The sequence below is a fragment of the Phyllobates terribilis genome, unplaced genomic scaffold (assembly GCF_046119375.1).
Source record: "Phyllobates terribilis strain yellow unplaced genomic scaffold, ASM4611937v1 Scaffold_482__1_contigs__length_1377538, whole genome shotgun sequence".
Classification (NCBI taxonomy): domain Eukaryota; kingdom Metazoa; phylum Chordata; class Amphibia; order Anura; family Dendrobatidae; genus Phyllobates; species Phyllobates terribilis.
This window is the reverse complement of record NW_027363242.1, coordinates 1,153,893-1,170,490: the sequence shown is the minus strand read 5'-3', so window position 1 is coordinate 1,170,490 and position 16,598 is coordinate 1,153,893. Positions and strand designations below refer to the sequence as shown.

The 16,598-nt window shown below is 45.8% G+C and overlaps 1 pseudogene; it reads left to right on the top strand.

Annotated features, from left to right (window-relative positions):
• Positions 1–1,258: 1,258 nt before the first annotated feature.
• Positions 1,259–5,840, top strand: LOC141229497 (forkhead activin signal transducer 3-like; annotated as a pseudogene).
• Positions 5,841–16,598: the final 10,758 nt, after the last annotated feature.

Sequence of the window (16,598 nt, the reverse complement as noted above, 5' to 3'; positions counted from 1 at the left end):
TGAGTATGTATATTTTAATATAATTAATAAAATGATTTGTTTTAATAATTGTATTGTGTGTGTGCAATTTATAGGTTTAATAAGTTACCAAGCTCACACTCCATGAGATACCTGTTCATCTTGTTACGAATTCATTTGGATTTTTATGTTTTTTTTATCTTGTGGCCTTGGATCGAACTCGGACGCTGCTGATAAAGGCCGGTGTTATATACAGAACACAGACAGTACCTGCCGATGCTTCTCCTCCATACACCCGCACCGTGACGGAACAGCATTTCCTGGGGCAAGAAGGGTTAACATCCAGGTTTCTGGTTTATAAAGGTAATTACTTACACATCAAACCTGTGTGGAGGAAATCGAGCAATAGGGAGAGATTTAGGATTGTTCCCCAATATTTAGGTTATACCCCAATATCTTCCGCCTCTGATCCACACAACAGTCTGGTTTCCGGCAGAGAAACATCGGAATTTTGCAGTAACAGATTCCATCATAAGTGAAATGGGAAATCGATGAAGGAAAAATGACCAAAAGTCAATGGCCGATATTTATCAAAGCTCCAATCTGATATCAGAAACTTATTCTCATCATTTTATCCTATTTATGTTAATTCACAGACTTTATTATACAGCTGAAGATGAAAAACAATGTTTGTCTTCAATGTGCCCTGGAAGAGGCGGATTTTCTCCACATTACCAGGAAATGCCCAAAGATAGAGAATTCATTGAATTGTTGGGGTAAATCTAAAGATTGAAGGAGCGCAGTGGTCTAATCCAACAACTGATCTTCATTGCTCCATTACTAATTGGGAATAAATGGTGATCACCGGAAAATTCATTTTTAACTTTTCTCCCCCAATTTTTTTATTATTCGTTTCTCATCTCTAAGAAACAACTTTTTTTTTTCAGGAGGTGATTATGGGATATAAACATTCAACAGGAAAAATATATAGTAACATTTATATCAATGGCTACTAATTTATCATTAATTGGAAAAATATATCCGTACATACTGCCCCCCAAAAGAGCCTAAATGGCATCAGCCGGAGGGGGCTGTGCCTCTCTGAACTCAAAGATTGAACATTTGTAGTAAAATTTTACACTTTTTTGTGTCTTCATTTCCAAGCAGAATCTGCAAAGAAGTATTTTATTACATATCTGATATTAGATCAGATAAAAATGTTCTAAAAAATTAGGAAATGGCAAAAAGTAATCTTTAATTATAATGAAAAACGTGGTGGGATTTATAGGAAGATGGAAACATGGCTGGTGACTTATCCCCGCACTTTGTAATACTATGTAAATCTTCTGTTCCTCGGAAACATCAGGTGGGGAAGGTGTTACATGAAAACAAGTCTTCTATTCTCAGCAGAGTCCTGAGGGATCAGGAATATGGAGCCTCCTGCGGTGAGAAATCAGTGGAACAAGGGGGTCTTCATAGGGGGAGATTAGGGTCAGTCACATTGTAACTGATGTAAATACACAGCAGCCGGAGCAGAGGACGACCGGAGCCGGACAGGGAGATCTTACACAGAAAATAATCACAGCTTTACTGTTACTATTGTCATATAGAATTCAATAATCCATAGTTGTTGTAAGGAATCCGGCAAATCAGATTCTGGTGAAGCTACAGAAAAATTATCATTCAAGGACTTTTTTCCACAGGTTTTTAAAAAAACTCACATCAAGCAAAGGTTCCCAATCATGGCTAAAAAAGTGCAGAAATCACAGGGTCAATGAGAATTCGCACAGTTATCTCTTATCATATTTCTTATTAGAACATAATGTAAAAAAATTCTACTTGAGTAAACAGCAGAAAAAAAAGAAAAACCAAGTGTTCAAATGATATGAATTTAGGTGAGGAATCTTTAAGAAGAGTAAAACTTTCACCATCAGAGTTTTCACAGATTTTGCTTTGCTGATGAATGGGATGAGATCCATCTATACATTTCTTTTGAACTTTGCATTACTTTAAAAATTGGAAAATGATCTTTTAACTCTGTTCTTGTGAACATTAGAGCAGGTATGAATAATGCACATTTAAGCATATGTCAGAGACTAGAGCCCCCCCCGTACACATTACACTATTGTCGGCCAAACTCTCTGAAACCGACAGGTGCCACCAGCACTAAGGTGTATGGGAGATCCAGCCAGCTGATTGTCGGGGGAGATGTTCATCAGACATGTCTGATTTTGGACTGTCAATTGCTTTTCTCTACTTGAGATAAGACTCTGGCAGAGATGTCTGTTGGTCGCTTTCTCATAGAGAAGACAGGAGTGCTCGGCCAGTGTATGAGAGAGACAACCGACTTGGCTTTCACCTGAAAGATCGACCAAAGCATCGTCTTTAGGGTCCCTCAGGATTCCAGGTTTTGTTCATATAAGATAAAAGTAGTCCAAAATGGCCAATTTCAGTACTAACAACTTATCAAACAACTGAGGAATGATCATTCCGCAACTCACCTTTGACTTGTGTATGGAGGACTTCAGAGTGGTCAACACAGTAATAATGATCAAAGTTTGTCATTATGGATGACAATAATCACCAGCTGGCTGTAATCTCCTCAATTTATACACTTGGAAAACGTTATTAAGATTAAATAATAAAACCGCGTCATATAAAAATTGTGGAAAGTGGAATCCATGAAATTTATCAACTTAATCTAGGAAAAGACAAACATCCCAAAATGTTTGTGCAAATGAGGTCTCACAAGATAAAACGATATGTATATAGTTACATAGGCTGAAAAACGAATCAGGTCCATCAAGTTGAATGAATCGCGTAATTTCAAGCTTCTTTAGAGGGGTCTAGGGGATCAATCTTTAGTAACACCCTCCCCCCTGATATTAGCCACAGGAAATAGTCCACTATAAGGTTGGGGGTAACCACTCACATGGTCAATGAGTCTATTCCCTCACTGTATAAATATGAGTAAGTGTGTGCCGCTAAATAATACAGACGTCTACTGATGGGTGAACAAGGAACTTACAAAATAAAAAAATAAGGAAAAGGAGCAAATCATAAACCACCAGAGCACTTTCCATATATACGTATAGAGAGACAGTAATTGATATATGAAAAGTATAAATTATACAAAAAAAAAACCTGTAAAAGCATATGTTATCCAATAGATACCAGTCATCGTAATCCTGCATCCAAAGTGCCCCACTGTGGAAACCCCCCACTAACAATCTAATGCACCTGAATAATGATAATGAGATAAAGACAAAAGTAAGAAGTGTAAAACCTATAAATATATTCATCAGAATACATGGAATAATGGGTTGGAGTGGGAAAAGCCATAATTATCAATGTGGAAGATAATATTTTACTGGATTATTTAAAATATATATTTAAGAGAAATGATTGGTAATTTGGTCTGTAAGTGACTTTATACAAACTCACGAAAGGTAAGATCTTCAGTCAAGGCTTAAAATGTTGTCCCTATAGACAGTCTATTTCATTCTAGGCCTCAGCATTATCTATGCGGCCGGTGATTAACACACAAGGGGCCGCATGGTATACACAATATATACATGGTAAACATGACAAAAGATATTTTAACGATGGATCACACCCAAGGACTGAAACTTTGTGTATTCATGCTGCTATTGTCTTTAAGGATCTAGGTCTTCATATAGCAGTTAAGATGTTACCAGCAATGGGCTCCATCTTGTTTTGGGGGTATTAACATAACAAAGCCTGAGATGGGGTGAGCACCATTTATCAAGGCTCCTTCAGTGGTCCAGGGTCACATCAGATCTAATACTGGCATCTGTTAAGACACCTGTGAGACATTAACTCAGAAGTCCAAACCAAGGAGACCTTCAATATGCCAACACCTGACATGTTCAGTATTGAGCACATGGAGATGGACTCCAATGTGGTCGGTGGTCAAGGAGAGGAGAAAAATGAACAGTGTGACCCAGACATGACACCAGGTCCGGAGGAGAAAACCTGTGGGAAGAAGAATTACCAGCGATACCCCAAACCTCCATACTCTTACCTGGCCATGATTGCGCTGGTAATACAAATATCCCCGGACAAGAAGCTGAAGCTGTCGCAGGTAAGAGAACGATGTTATAAAGGAATAAGTTAGTGGGAGATGGACTTAGGACACAACAAATCTTTTAAGGCTGTACTTCTACTGAGTGGTCTTCTAACAATTTGTAGTAAAGGAGAATTCACAATAAAAGCGGTTCACTATTATTAATACATTTACAAAACTGAATGTTGGTTATTTTTTGTCATTTTAGATTTTAGAGAAGATCAGTGAATTTTTCCCAATCTTTAATGGAGAATATAAGGGTTGGAAAGACTCCGTCAGACACAACCTGTCCTCTAACGACTGCTTCAGAAAGGTGAGGACTCCGTGTGGTCATTTATTGGGGTGACTCTCTTCTAATGAACGTTGGGTTTTTGCATATAAGGGGAGATTTCTTTATATTGTAAGATGTATTCATCTATAAGATGGTGGAAAACATCGAAATGTCAGGTTTCTAATACAAGTTCAAAAGAAAATTGTTGCATTTTACCATTAGATCAGATCTCTTTCTGGACACTTTTCAACTCTGATACAAAAAGTAATTTCACCATAATAACATTAGCGGATTCCAGGTTCTCCTCCATAAACCTCATCACACACAGCGCTGTATGTCTCCTCCTATTTATAACCTCAGTAACAGTTTCCAGCTCATGAATCTCATCTGCTTAATTTTAGTTGTTTTATTATTACATTATTTTTTTGTAACAATTTCACATTATATTAGAAGGTATCGCTTTGCTACATAGTTTCTGACAATCCATATCCCATTCATAATATAATTGATAAATGCCCCCTCACCCTAAAGACCCATATAAAAACACCCAAAGTTCCCAGACTTTTCTGTCCCGAGGTGATTATTCCCTAATTTCTAGAGAAATTTTCCTCCATTATCCACCCATCCCCCGATCAAAGCTTTCATCCTACTCAAGGCATAGATATTACATTAAATATGTAGATGATACAAGTGTGATCCTCGTAGTAAAAGAAGAGACAACCTATTGTATGTACCTCTTCTACATGACTATCTATGTACACGCCCTGGAGCAACCCTCCATATATCCCATATAGCCACTATTCCCACATACAAAGTTTCACATAATTTCTTCTCTATGACCCCTATATACAGTAATAACTTTTGTAAATTTAAATTTTACTTGAATCATTATCTAAATTTATTTCATCTTTATTTCAGGTGCTGAAGGATCCACACAATACTCAGGCCAAAGGGAACTTCTGGACAGTGGATGTGAGTCAGATCCCTCATGATGCCATGAAGATCCAGAACACTGCGGTCACCAGGCAGGACATCTATGCACCTGACCTGGCCCCCTACATCCTTCATGGACATCCCTACAGGCCTTTGGCTTACAACCTTCATCCTCTTCCAAACATGGAGCCCAACAGACCAGACCAGGAAGCTGCTGCTCCGTCCACCTCTTCTTCTCCAGACCCCGCATCCTGTTTTCCATTGATCTTGTGGAATCTTCCTACAGCTTATTCAAGATGTGTTGCTCCCAATGTAGTTGCCCCTCCCAGTGTACACCCACTTGTCCTTTATCCCAACTTCCCATCCATACCCCAGTATAACTATCCATCACCATCTTATTCCAATCCCTCCTTCACATCTTGTTCTAATCCTTCTGCCCAAAACCTCCCCAGCCTGCGACCACAATTACCCCTCCCCCTACGACCCCTGGAATTTAATCACCCTCCTGTAGTTTTCCCACCCAACAGAACGGTGTTTGAAATCCCAGGATACATGACTCGAGCTGGGAATATTCCCTGTCAAGGTCCATGAAGGGACCACCAAGGACATAGCTCAATCTTCTCCGGCTTTTGTAAATAGTTCATTTGTGTTTGTTGTTTTACTCTTAATAAACTGCTTTTCACTCTAAAAATTATTATCCTGGTTCTTTATATGTAAATGTGTAAAGCTTCCCCATGAAAATTAACTTTCTATTCACCAAGTATCTCTGTAAGATTCCAGTTTTAGTAATTAGAGTTAGTCAAACCTAAACTGTAAAGTGCCCGTGGAAGCCCATGGTACTGTTCAGCATCCCCAACAAAGTTTGTTCAAGGGCAGCAGCACAGCCAATCAACAAGCTTTGCTGGTGTGGGCACTTCCAGCTCAATCACAGCTATGTCACGTATTGGCATGGCTGTGATTGGCTGGGGCACACTGTGTAAAAAAAAAAAACAAATAAAAAAAAACAAACATACGGTCCCCACTATTTTTCCTAAGCAGCAAAAGCAAAGCTGATAGCTGTGAGCTGTAGCCCCCAGCTGTCTGTTTTATATTGGCTGGTTATCAAAAACAGAGGGGTCCCATGCCATTTTTTTAAATTATTTAAATAAATAATTTAACAAAATGGCGTGAGGTCCCCCCATTTTTGACAACCAGCCAAGATAAAAGCAGACAGCTGGGGGCTGGTATTCTCAGACTGGGAAGGGGCCATGGGTATTGGCCCTCCCCATCCTAAAAATAGCAGCCCGCAACCGTCCCAGAAGAGGTGCATCCAATAAATGTGCAAATTTGGGCGCTTTGCCCGGCTCCTCTCACTTGCCCTGGCGCAGTGACAAGTGGGGTAATATTTGTGGGGTTGATATCAGTTTTGTAATGCCAGCTGACACCAAGCGCAGGGGTTATTAATGGAGAGGCATCTATAATACACCCCCATTACTAATCCCGTTTTGAAAATTAAATAAAGACACAGGAAAAAGTCTTTCATTTGAAATAGACACTCTCCATCCTCTTTTACCCATTTATTATTGTAAAATTTTAAATAATAAAACACCATAGTTTTCATCTGTCCGCCGATAATCCTTATGTCCCACGAAGAGGCCAACTCTGTTTCATCTGGATTGCATGGCTGAGCGGTTGTATGATGCGACTTCTCAGCCGTGAATCCAGGAGATACTGAGCTGAGCCTGAGAACGCTGCTCCAGTGCTGAGCAGTGATATCAATAGGATGATTGGAGTTCATAGCCGATGAACTCCAGTCACCTCACTGACATCACTGCTTGGCACGGAAACTGCGTACTCAGTTCTCACTCAGAACTCCTGTTTCTACTGCAAGTTATTCCTCGGATATCTGTTGTTATTCACTAGTACAATATGTAACCTAGTATTTATTTACTTGGGTTTCTTAGCTGTCTGCTGATATCTTCTATTATACTTTGCCTTGATCTTGCGTCATTCGTTATGTACTTTTCATGCTGAAACTAACCTAGCTTAGTTTGCGGTGCCATTCATAGGTCATTTTGTGTATTTTACCCTAGTCCATCCTATTTTTACTTTAAATATGTTACAATAAAGTTTAGTAATTTTATAATTTACAAGTGCACATTTTTTATGTGCTGTTATACTCCCTTCTGCACTGAACTCTTTAGTTGTTGCTAAACAGTAGATTTACCTTACAGTTATACTTAAATAATTTACCTTTGCTGATAACTCGCATATGTAAGGCATCCTGCGTAGAGCTATGCAGAGTACATCAGGTTGTCATATGTACCGCATTTTGTGGACTATAAGACACACCAACATTTTGGGTAGGAAAATAGGGAAAACAATTTTTTAAAATAAAATAGTGGTGTGTCTTATAGTCCAATTTTACGGTAGCTTTCTGGGGGGAGGGGGCAGGGTGGCTGCGATGGAGCAGGGTCACAGGAGGCAGGGTCACCGCTGCAGGAGGCCAGCGGCAGCAGAAGTAGGGCGATGCTGCGGGTCACGGGCTGGGAGTAGAGGGTGCCCTGGCGGTGGGCTTCAGGAAAATATCCGCCGGAGGTAGAGATCTCGTCTCCAGAGACCTCAAATCAGCACATGCACCGCCTCCAGTGTCCAATTTACTGAAGCCAACAGCAGGGAAATCAATGGGAAAGGGATTCTGCTCATCGCTGACATTTTATGAAACCCCAGGTCCGCAGCTTCACATCGCCAGGACACCCCCTCCTCCCAGCCCGGGACGTGCAGCAGTGCCCCTCTCCTGCAGCAGCACCCCTCTCCTGCAGCAGCGCCCCTCTCCTGCAGCAGCTCCCCTCTCCTGCAGCAGCGACCCTCTCCTGCAGCAGCACCCCTCTCCTGCAGCAGCACCCTTGTCCTGCAGCAGCGCCCCTCTCCTGCAGCACCACCCCTCTCCTGCAGCAGCGTCCCTCTCCTGCAGCAGCGCCCCTCTCCTGCAGCAGCACCCCTCTCCTGCAGCAGCGCCCCTCTCCTGCAGCAGCACCCCTCTCCTGCAGCAGTGCCCCTCTCCTGCAGCAGCACCCCTCTCCTGCAGCAGCGCCCCTCTCCTGCAGCAGCGCCCCTCTCCTGCAGCAGCGACCCTGCCTCCTGTGACCCCGCTCCACAGCAGCATGTAAATTACATTTGGATTATAAGACGCAGCCCATTTTCCTTTGGGAGGGGGTGTGTGTGTGGGGGTGGGGTGGGCGATGTGTCTTCTACTTTATACAACATAACGTATTTTTCGGATTATATCAGGTTGTCATATCCGAGTTATTCAGTCGTGCAATCAATTAGAGCAAGTCACACTTTTAAACAGTCTTTTATACACAGGCCAGGTTTGTCGAGGGACGGGGAAACACTCAAAAATGGTGTATTTTCTTATCCCCCTTTTGTAACACTTTATGGCCTTCCTTTCTTCCCAGATCGGGGGGAACCTCTCCAGGGAAATGTTGCCCTGGTACGATATGTGCACCTTCTGTTCCAGAGGTACTGGGACCCTCCCTTCCTTACTTCCAAATATGAGGTCCTTGATCACTACCTCCTGTAACTGAAGGAAGGTCCCGGTCTGGCCTGCACATCATGATCGCACGTTGGCGTCATACAATACCATCTGTACAATGTGTACGCTCGGCTTTTTGTACCACAGTGTAGCTTTCCGCATGACACTGTAGGGCTGGAGGACTTGGTCAGAGAGATCTGGGCCGCCCCCCCCACCATGTTCTTATTGTACCCCAGGACACAGTCTGGCTCAGGGACCTGTGTAGGGGTACCTCGCACAGCGGTGGCGGTGCTGCCATCACTATGTACAGGAATAATTTGTGGATTTTCTGCGCTGCCGGAGAACAATAAGATTCATGACACACATGAATGCGGTTTTATTATCAACGCGTTTTGAAGTTGGCACAATTCTTCCTTAGGCTATAACCACATGTCACATATGGTTACATCCTGCCAACTTCGAAACTAGTCGATAATAAAACCATATTCATTACAGTCTGTATCATGGATCTTATTGCTATTCACCATCTCCAGCAGTGTGAATACTTGACCCTTTCTGAGCAGCTGCACAAATAGCGACCTCGGGAGGCCTCCCTGGTGCCTGCGCCCGGTACTGCAGGCTGCGGTAGATCCGGCAGAGAGGGATCTGAAGAGTGAGATGCTGGTGTAGAAGTTATCCACGTAGAGATGATAACCCTGATCTAGCAGTGGGTGCAACAAATCCCTCTCACTCCCAGGACAGGGGGGCATTCAGGGAGTTCAGTCCAGGTGTCCCTTCCTTCATAAACCCTAAACCTGTGAGTGCACCCTGAGATACAAGCTGTGCGAGTACATTTTATTCCTCTACCGGGCCCTCTGCTGAGCAGGTATTGCAGGAATTTGAGCCTCTCTTGGAATGTATTAGGGACTCATCTACACAGATGTCCCTTTGGGGAACGTACACCTCTGCAAGTTTGTTACTGAGGTGATCAATGACTGGCCGGATTTTGAAAAGTTGGTAAAAATTGGGTTAGTCTCGGGGTGGAGACTGTGCATTATTGTAGTGCAAACATTTGTGGGTGGTCTCAGTGTCCGGGTTATAGCCATAGGAAAACATTTAACCCCTTAACAACATTAGACGTACTAATACGTTAAGAGCCAGACCCGTATTAGTACGTCATGGCGATCGCGCGCGCACACAGGCTGTGCAGGCGCGATCGCCGCCGGGTGTCAGCTGATTCTCACAGCTGACACCCGTTACTATGTGCAGGGAGCGGTCACGCACCACTCCCAGCACATTAACCCCCGCGATGCTGCGATCGAAGTCGATCGCAGCATTGCGGAGGCAAGGGGAGGTGATCGCAGATACTCACCTCCTCTTCCGGCCTCCAGCGCTGAATGCCGTGGCTTCCAGGATGTTGCCATGACGACCCGATGCGTCTTTTAGTGTGTGACAGCTGCCAGTCATAAAAACCCCATATGATTCTGGTATCGCTGTAGTCTCACCGACCCGAAGAATAAAGTCGTCTAATCACTTATACCGCATGAGGAACGGCGTAAAAAATAAACTCTCTGGTTAGGGTTGTGCTAGGGTTAGGGTTGTGCTAGGGTTAGGGTTGTGCTACGGTTAGGGCTGGGGTTGGGGTTAGGGTTGGGGTTAGGGTTGTGATGGGGTTGTGATTTTTTTCAAAAGTAAGAAAAAAAGATGACGATATGGCGACTAGTGTTGAGCGCAAGTGCTCGCTACTTGAGTTTGCATCGGGTGTTCTGGTATGCATTGAGTATCGTGGGTATTTGAGTGACATGCTCGAGTATCCGCCCCATATGCTTCACGGCCCAATAAACTTTGCGGGGATTGTCTGCAATGCACGGGGTGTCTAATGAAAAACACTTTTTCATTTTTATGAATCAATTTGTGAAGCACCTGGGGGTTCCAAGTGCTCACTATGCATCTAGATAGGTGCCTTGGGGGATCTAGTTTCCAAAATGAGGTCACTTGTGGGGGAGCTCCAATGTTTTGGCACACAGGGGCTCTCCAAATGCAACATGGTGTCCGCTAACAATTTGAGCCGACAATTTGTTAGCGGACACCATGTTGAATTTGGAAAGTACCTGTGTGCCCAAACATTGGAGCTCCCCCACAAGTGACCCCATTTTGGAAACTAGACCCCCCAAGGCACCTATCTAGATGCATAGTGAGCACTTGGAACCCCTAGGTGCTTCACAAATTGATTCGTAAAAATTAAAAAGTGAAAAAAAAAACACTTTTTCATTTCTACTAATCAAGTTGTGAAGCACCTGGGGCTTCCAAGTGCTTACTATGCATCTAGAAAGGTGCCTTGGGGGGTCTAGTTTCCAAAATGGGGTCAATTGTGGGGGAGCTCCAATGTTTGGGCACACAGGGGCTCTCCAAACGCAACATGGTGTCCGCTAACAATTTGAGCCAATTTTCCATTCAATTTGTTAGCGGACACCATGTTGCATTTGGAGAGTACCTGTGTGCCCAAACATTGGAGCTCCCCCACAAGTGACCGCATTTTGGAAACTAGACCCCCCAAGGCACCTATCTAGATGCATAGTGAGCACTTGGAACCCCTAGGTGCTTCACAAATTGATTCGTAAAAATGAAAAAATAAAAAAAAAACACTTTTTCATTTTTACAAATCAATTTGTGAAGCACCTGGGGGTTCCAAGTGCTCACTATGCATCTGGATAGGTGCCTTGGGGGGTCTAGTTTCCAAAATGGGGTCACTTGTGGGGGAGCTCCAATGTTTGGGCACACAGGGGCTCTCCAAACGGAACATGGCGTCCGCTAATTATTCAAGCAAATTTTACAATCAAAAAGTCAAATGGCGCTCCTTCCATTCCGAGCCCTGCCGTGCGCCCAAACAGTGTTTTTTCCCCACATATGAGGTATCTGCGTGCCCAGGGAAAATTGCACAATAAATTTTGGGGTCTATTTTTTCTTGTTACCCCTGTGAAAATAAAAAAAATTGGGTCTAAAGTAACATTTTTGTGAAAAAAGTTAAATGTTCATTTTTTTCTTCCACATTCCAAAAATTCCTGTGCAGCACCTGAAGGGTTAATAAACTTATTGAATGTGGTTTTGAGCACCTTGAGGGGTGCAGTTTTTAGAATGGTGTCACTTTTGGGTATTTTCTGTCATAAGGACCTCTCAAAGTGACTTCAAATGTGATGTGGTCCCTAAAAAAATGGTTTTGTAAATTTTGTTGAAAAAATTAGAAATCGCTGGTCAACTTTTAACCCTTATAGCTCCATAACAAAAAAAATTTTGGTTCCAAAATTGTGCTGATGTAAAGTAAACATGTGGGAAATGTTATTTATTAATTCTTTTGTGTGACATATCTCTCTCTGATTTAAGGGCATAAAAATTCAAATTTTGAAAATTGCAAAATTTTCAAAATTTTCGCCAAATTTCCGTTTTTTTTTCACAAATAAACGCAAGTGATATCGAAGAAATTTTACCACAATCATGAAGTACAATATGTCACAAAAAAACAATCTCAGAATCAGGGGGATCCGTTGAAGCGTTCCAGAGTAATTACCTCATAAAGTGACAGTGGTCAGAATTATAAAAATTGGCCTGGTCATTAACGTGCATACCACCCTCGGGGGTTAAGGGGTTAAACATTATGCAAATGTGGAACCCCAGGGGTCTGCTAACCACAGTAATAGCAATATTACGTCTGTGAGCAGGTGGGAGGTCTCCTGGTCAGGAATCCTAAGCATGCCACACCTCCTGCCCAGTCCTGGGAGGGGAAGAACTTCCCCTATATAAACTGGGGCTGAGGTGGGGTTAGAAAAGAACACAGACAGAGACAGAGACACAGTCTGGTCTGGTGTGGAGCAGTTGCAGGGAAAGTGACAACAGGAGCTCTGTAGGAGCAGGAGTGAGTGCCAGAGGCTGGAAGCTAGATAGCTCGCCTTGGCTGAAGAGATCTCACCGGACACGGAGTCCGAGGCTGTGGGGACTGTTCCATACCCAGCAGCAGAAACCGACCGGCAGGGGATTTCAGGTCCTCTGGCCAAGAAACCCGAAGGCACGGTCACACGCAAGGGACCAGCACCGCCGTCGTGGAGCGGAGGCTACCAGAAGGCCCCGAGTCACCGGCCATACGGGTGAGCACCACACGGTACACTCAGGGACGTGGGCTACTTTTACCCGCTTCTAGCAAGGTAGCCAAGAAGAGTACAGTTAGTTGGGGAGGCCTACAACTCCGCCTGGCCAGGGGAGATCCTGTCTGCTCACGGACTGACCAGACCCCGACCGCTAGCCAGTACTCCCGGGAGGGTCTATCTTTGTCACCAGTAAAGACCCTGAACTACACCGCACCGTCTCTGAGTGGTTCCTGGTGCCTGCGTGCAATTCTACCATCCCCATCATCCACGTCCGCTGCCCTGAGGCCATACCCCTCCCGTTGGGGGTTATACTACCCACGCTGCACAACTGTACCACCGGCCTCAGCGGTCTGCCCTGCAGCGGCGGTTTCGTAACCGCATTCAACGGGTGGCGTAGTCGAACAATATCACATCTGCCACTAAAAACATCGCCACTTAGTTTGACACCCTGGGCACGGACCAGGTCACCGCCACGAGGACTACCACCCCCAACAGATCCGGCTCCGGGTATTCCCCAAACATGGCCCAGGGGGCGCGTCAACTTTTGGCGTAGTCGGCAGGATCTCGTGCCCGCAACCACCGCGTACTGCGTGCCTGAAAAAGACTGTTAAACTTACCTGTGGTGAAGATTCCCGCCATCCGTGGAGTTTTCCCGCCATCCGACGCCATCTTTTGCCTTCTTCCCGCCATCCGTGGAGTTTTCCCGCCATCCGACGCCATCTTTTGCCTTGTTCCCGCCATCCGTGGAGTGTTCCCGCCATTGGACGCCATCTTGAGGACGCCGCGCGGGAAGAAGAGGGGCGTGGACTCCGAAAGCGCGCGAGAACTGAAGCCCCGTCTCACGTCCGGACGTTGCGTAAGGTCCTGGAAGGAACCCAGCAGACGCCGACGTCACAGGAGCGCGACGGAAGGTCCTCAACCCTGACGATCCACTGCAGAGCCGCGGCCTACGGAAGAGGATCATCGCAAGGTAGGCCACGGTCCACTAGGGGGGAGGAGGATGTCGGATACGGAGGAGAGCTTCACTGCTACAGCCACCGCCAGCACCACCGCTGCTGCGGTCATGCCTTTCACCATGCCCTACATCCCGGGGGCAGCCTGGCTACCCCAGTACTCAGGGGAGTCACATACCCTAAATGACTTCAGAGAAAGGCTGGATAGCCTCTTCCAGGTGTACCCCCTCACAGAAGAGCAAAAAGTGAGCATCCTGGTGGCTCAATTAACAGGGGCAGCCCAAAGGGAGGTAAAGTCCTGGCCACTTGGGAGGAGGAGGACTGTCGCAGAGATACTAGCCCGGCTGAAGGACACCTTTGATACCCGTACCTCAGCCGAGATCAAGCTTAGATTCTACGGGTGCAAGCAGCGAGCACATGAGAATATAAGGGACTATGCACTAAACCTACAAGAGGCCCTGAGAGCCATTAAGCAGGCCGACCCTGACGGCGTGGGAAACGAAGACAAACTGTTGACTGAACAATTTATAGAGGGTCTACATTGCAATGCCCACCGAACCCAGTTGCGAGCAATGGCCTTACAGGACCCTCATCTGGACTTTGCACAGGTCAAGGACAGAGCCATCCGGGTGCTCCGAGAACCGGCACCAGGTGGCGCTGTGACCCACAAACGCCCTTCTACCACTTACCACCAGGAGACGGCGCCCGTGTCGGCAGGGCCTGTGGGAGCTGATGCGCAGGCTTTAAACAATGACCCGGCTACAGACCTGCACCATCAGGTCCAAGAGCTAACTAAAAGCGTTGCCGCGCTAACCCGAACTGTGCAGTCTTTACAGGTTTCTACTCCAGGGAAGATCCAGCTGGCATCCGGACCGGAGGATATCCCGTGGCGCCGACCAAGGAGGACCCCACCGGCCAGAGGAAGACCCAGCGACCGATACAACGAGGACGGACAACCCATCTGCTGCCGCTGCAATCAACCCGGACATATGGCAAGGTACTGTCCTTTTAAACCGGCACAACCTGGGGTAGAGGGTCAACCCCTAGGAATAAGATCACCAGGCCCATCGAACTGGCGTGACAAATACGTGGGAGGACGTCCAATCTTACCTGTAGTACTGGATGGCATTCCTATGAGTGCCCTACTTGACACCAGGTCATAGGTCACCACCATCCCGTACGCGCTCTTCAAGCAGTACTGGAATGACTCGGATATAACCCGCTACCCAGACGACGACTTGAGTATCATCGCCAGCAATGGTCAGCCCGTGCCACAGATCGGATTTAAAGAGATGACCATTAAAATCGGTAAAGTCGAACTGGCAGCACAGGGACTGATCATTGTGGACATTGACAAGCGCGAGAGTCACCCAAAGATAACTCTAGGAACTAATGTGATTGAAAATTGTCTTGCAGAGGTGATTCTTATTTTACAGCAGGTTGCCAAGAACGCCAGCTCCGGCCAGCAGCGAGTGCTCCAAAAAGAGATCCGGGCACTGATGCGACGGCAACAGGTGGAACTCTCCGGTGGTGAGATTGGTAGCGTGAGAATGTGTGACCCTTTCCCTATTGCCATGCCCCCGAAAAGTGAAATGATGATTTGGTGCCGGGCAGCTATTGGTCTGAGAGGTAGAGATTACCAGGCAATGGTAGAACCAGTCTACTCAGATAGTAGGCCCACCATTTTGACGGCACGGGGGGTGGTTGATGTACGCCATGGGAGGGTGCCCGTTCGCATAATAAATATCGGGAAGAGGGAAGTGTACCTGCCCCGGTATGCTACGCTAGCCAAATTGTATACCATCAACCAAAATTCTGTACAGTCTGTGGAACCCTTGCCTCCATCTCATCCAGAGGAAGGTAACGGCTCTAAGCAACAAATGGAGGACTGGTGTCAGCAACTGCATTTGGGTACTGACTCCACTCCTGCTCACCAAAAGCAGGGAGTCTACCGGGTGATCCAGGAATACGAGAGAGTGTTCAGTAAACACCCGCTAGACTTCGGGCGAGTGAAGGGAGTGGAACATCACATCCCCACGGGAGACCATCCTCCCATAAAGGAGAGGTATCGTCCCGTACCCGCTGCACATTACCAACACGCCAAGGGGATGCTTAGAGACATGAAGGAGGCTGGGGTAATCAGGGATAGCTGTAGCCCCTGGGCAGCTCCACTAGTCTTGGTTAAAAAGAAAGACAACACCATGAGAACGTGTGTAGATTACCGGAAAATCAACCGTATCACACACAAAGATGCGTACCCCTTACAAAGGATAGAGGAGTCTTTGGCTGCTTTAAAATCTGCTAACTTCTTCTCCACTTTGGATCTCACTAGCGGGTACTGGCAGGTTCCTGTAGCAGAGGCGGACCGGGAGAAGACTGCATTCACCACCCCGATGGGACTTAGCGAGTTTACCTGCATGCCGTTCGGACTCTGCAACGCACCAGGAACCTTCCAACGATTGATGGAATGCTGTCTGGGACACCGGAACTTTGAGACGGTCCTGCTGTACCTGGACGATGTTATAGTTTATTCCAAAACCTACGAGGACCACCTGAAACACCTGGCGGAAGTGTTTGAAGCCCTGGCAAACTACGGTCTGAAGGTGAAACCGTCGAAGTGTCACTTGCTAAAACCAAAGGTGCAGTACTTGGGACACGTGGTGAGTGCTGACGGAGTGGCTCCCGACCCTGATAAGATCACCGCGATTAAGGAATGGCCAAGACCCTCCAGCGTAAAGGAAGTGCGGCAGTTCCTCGGGTTGGT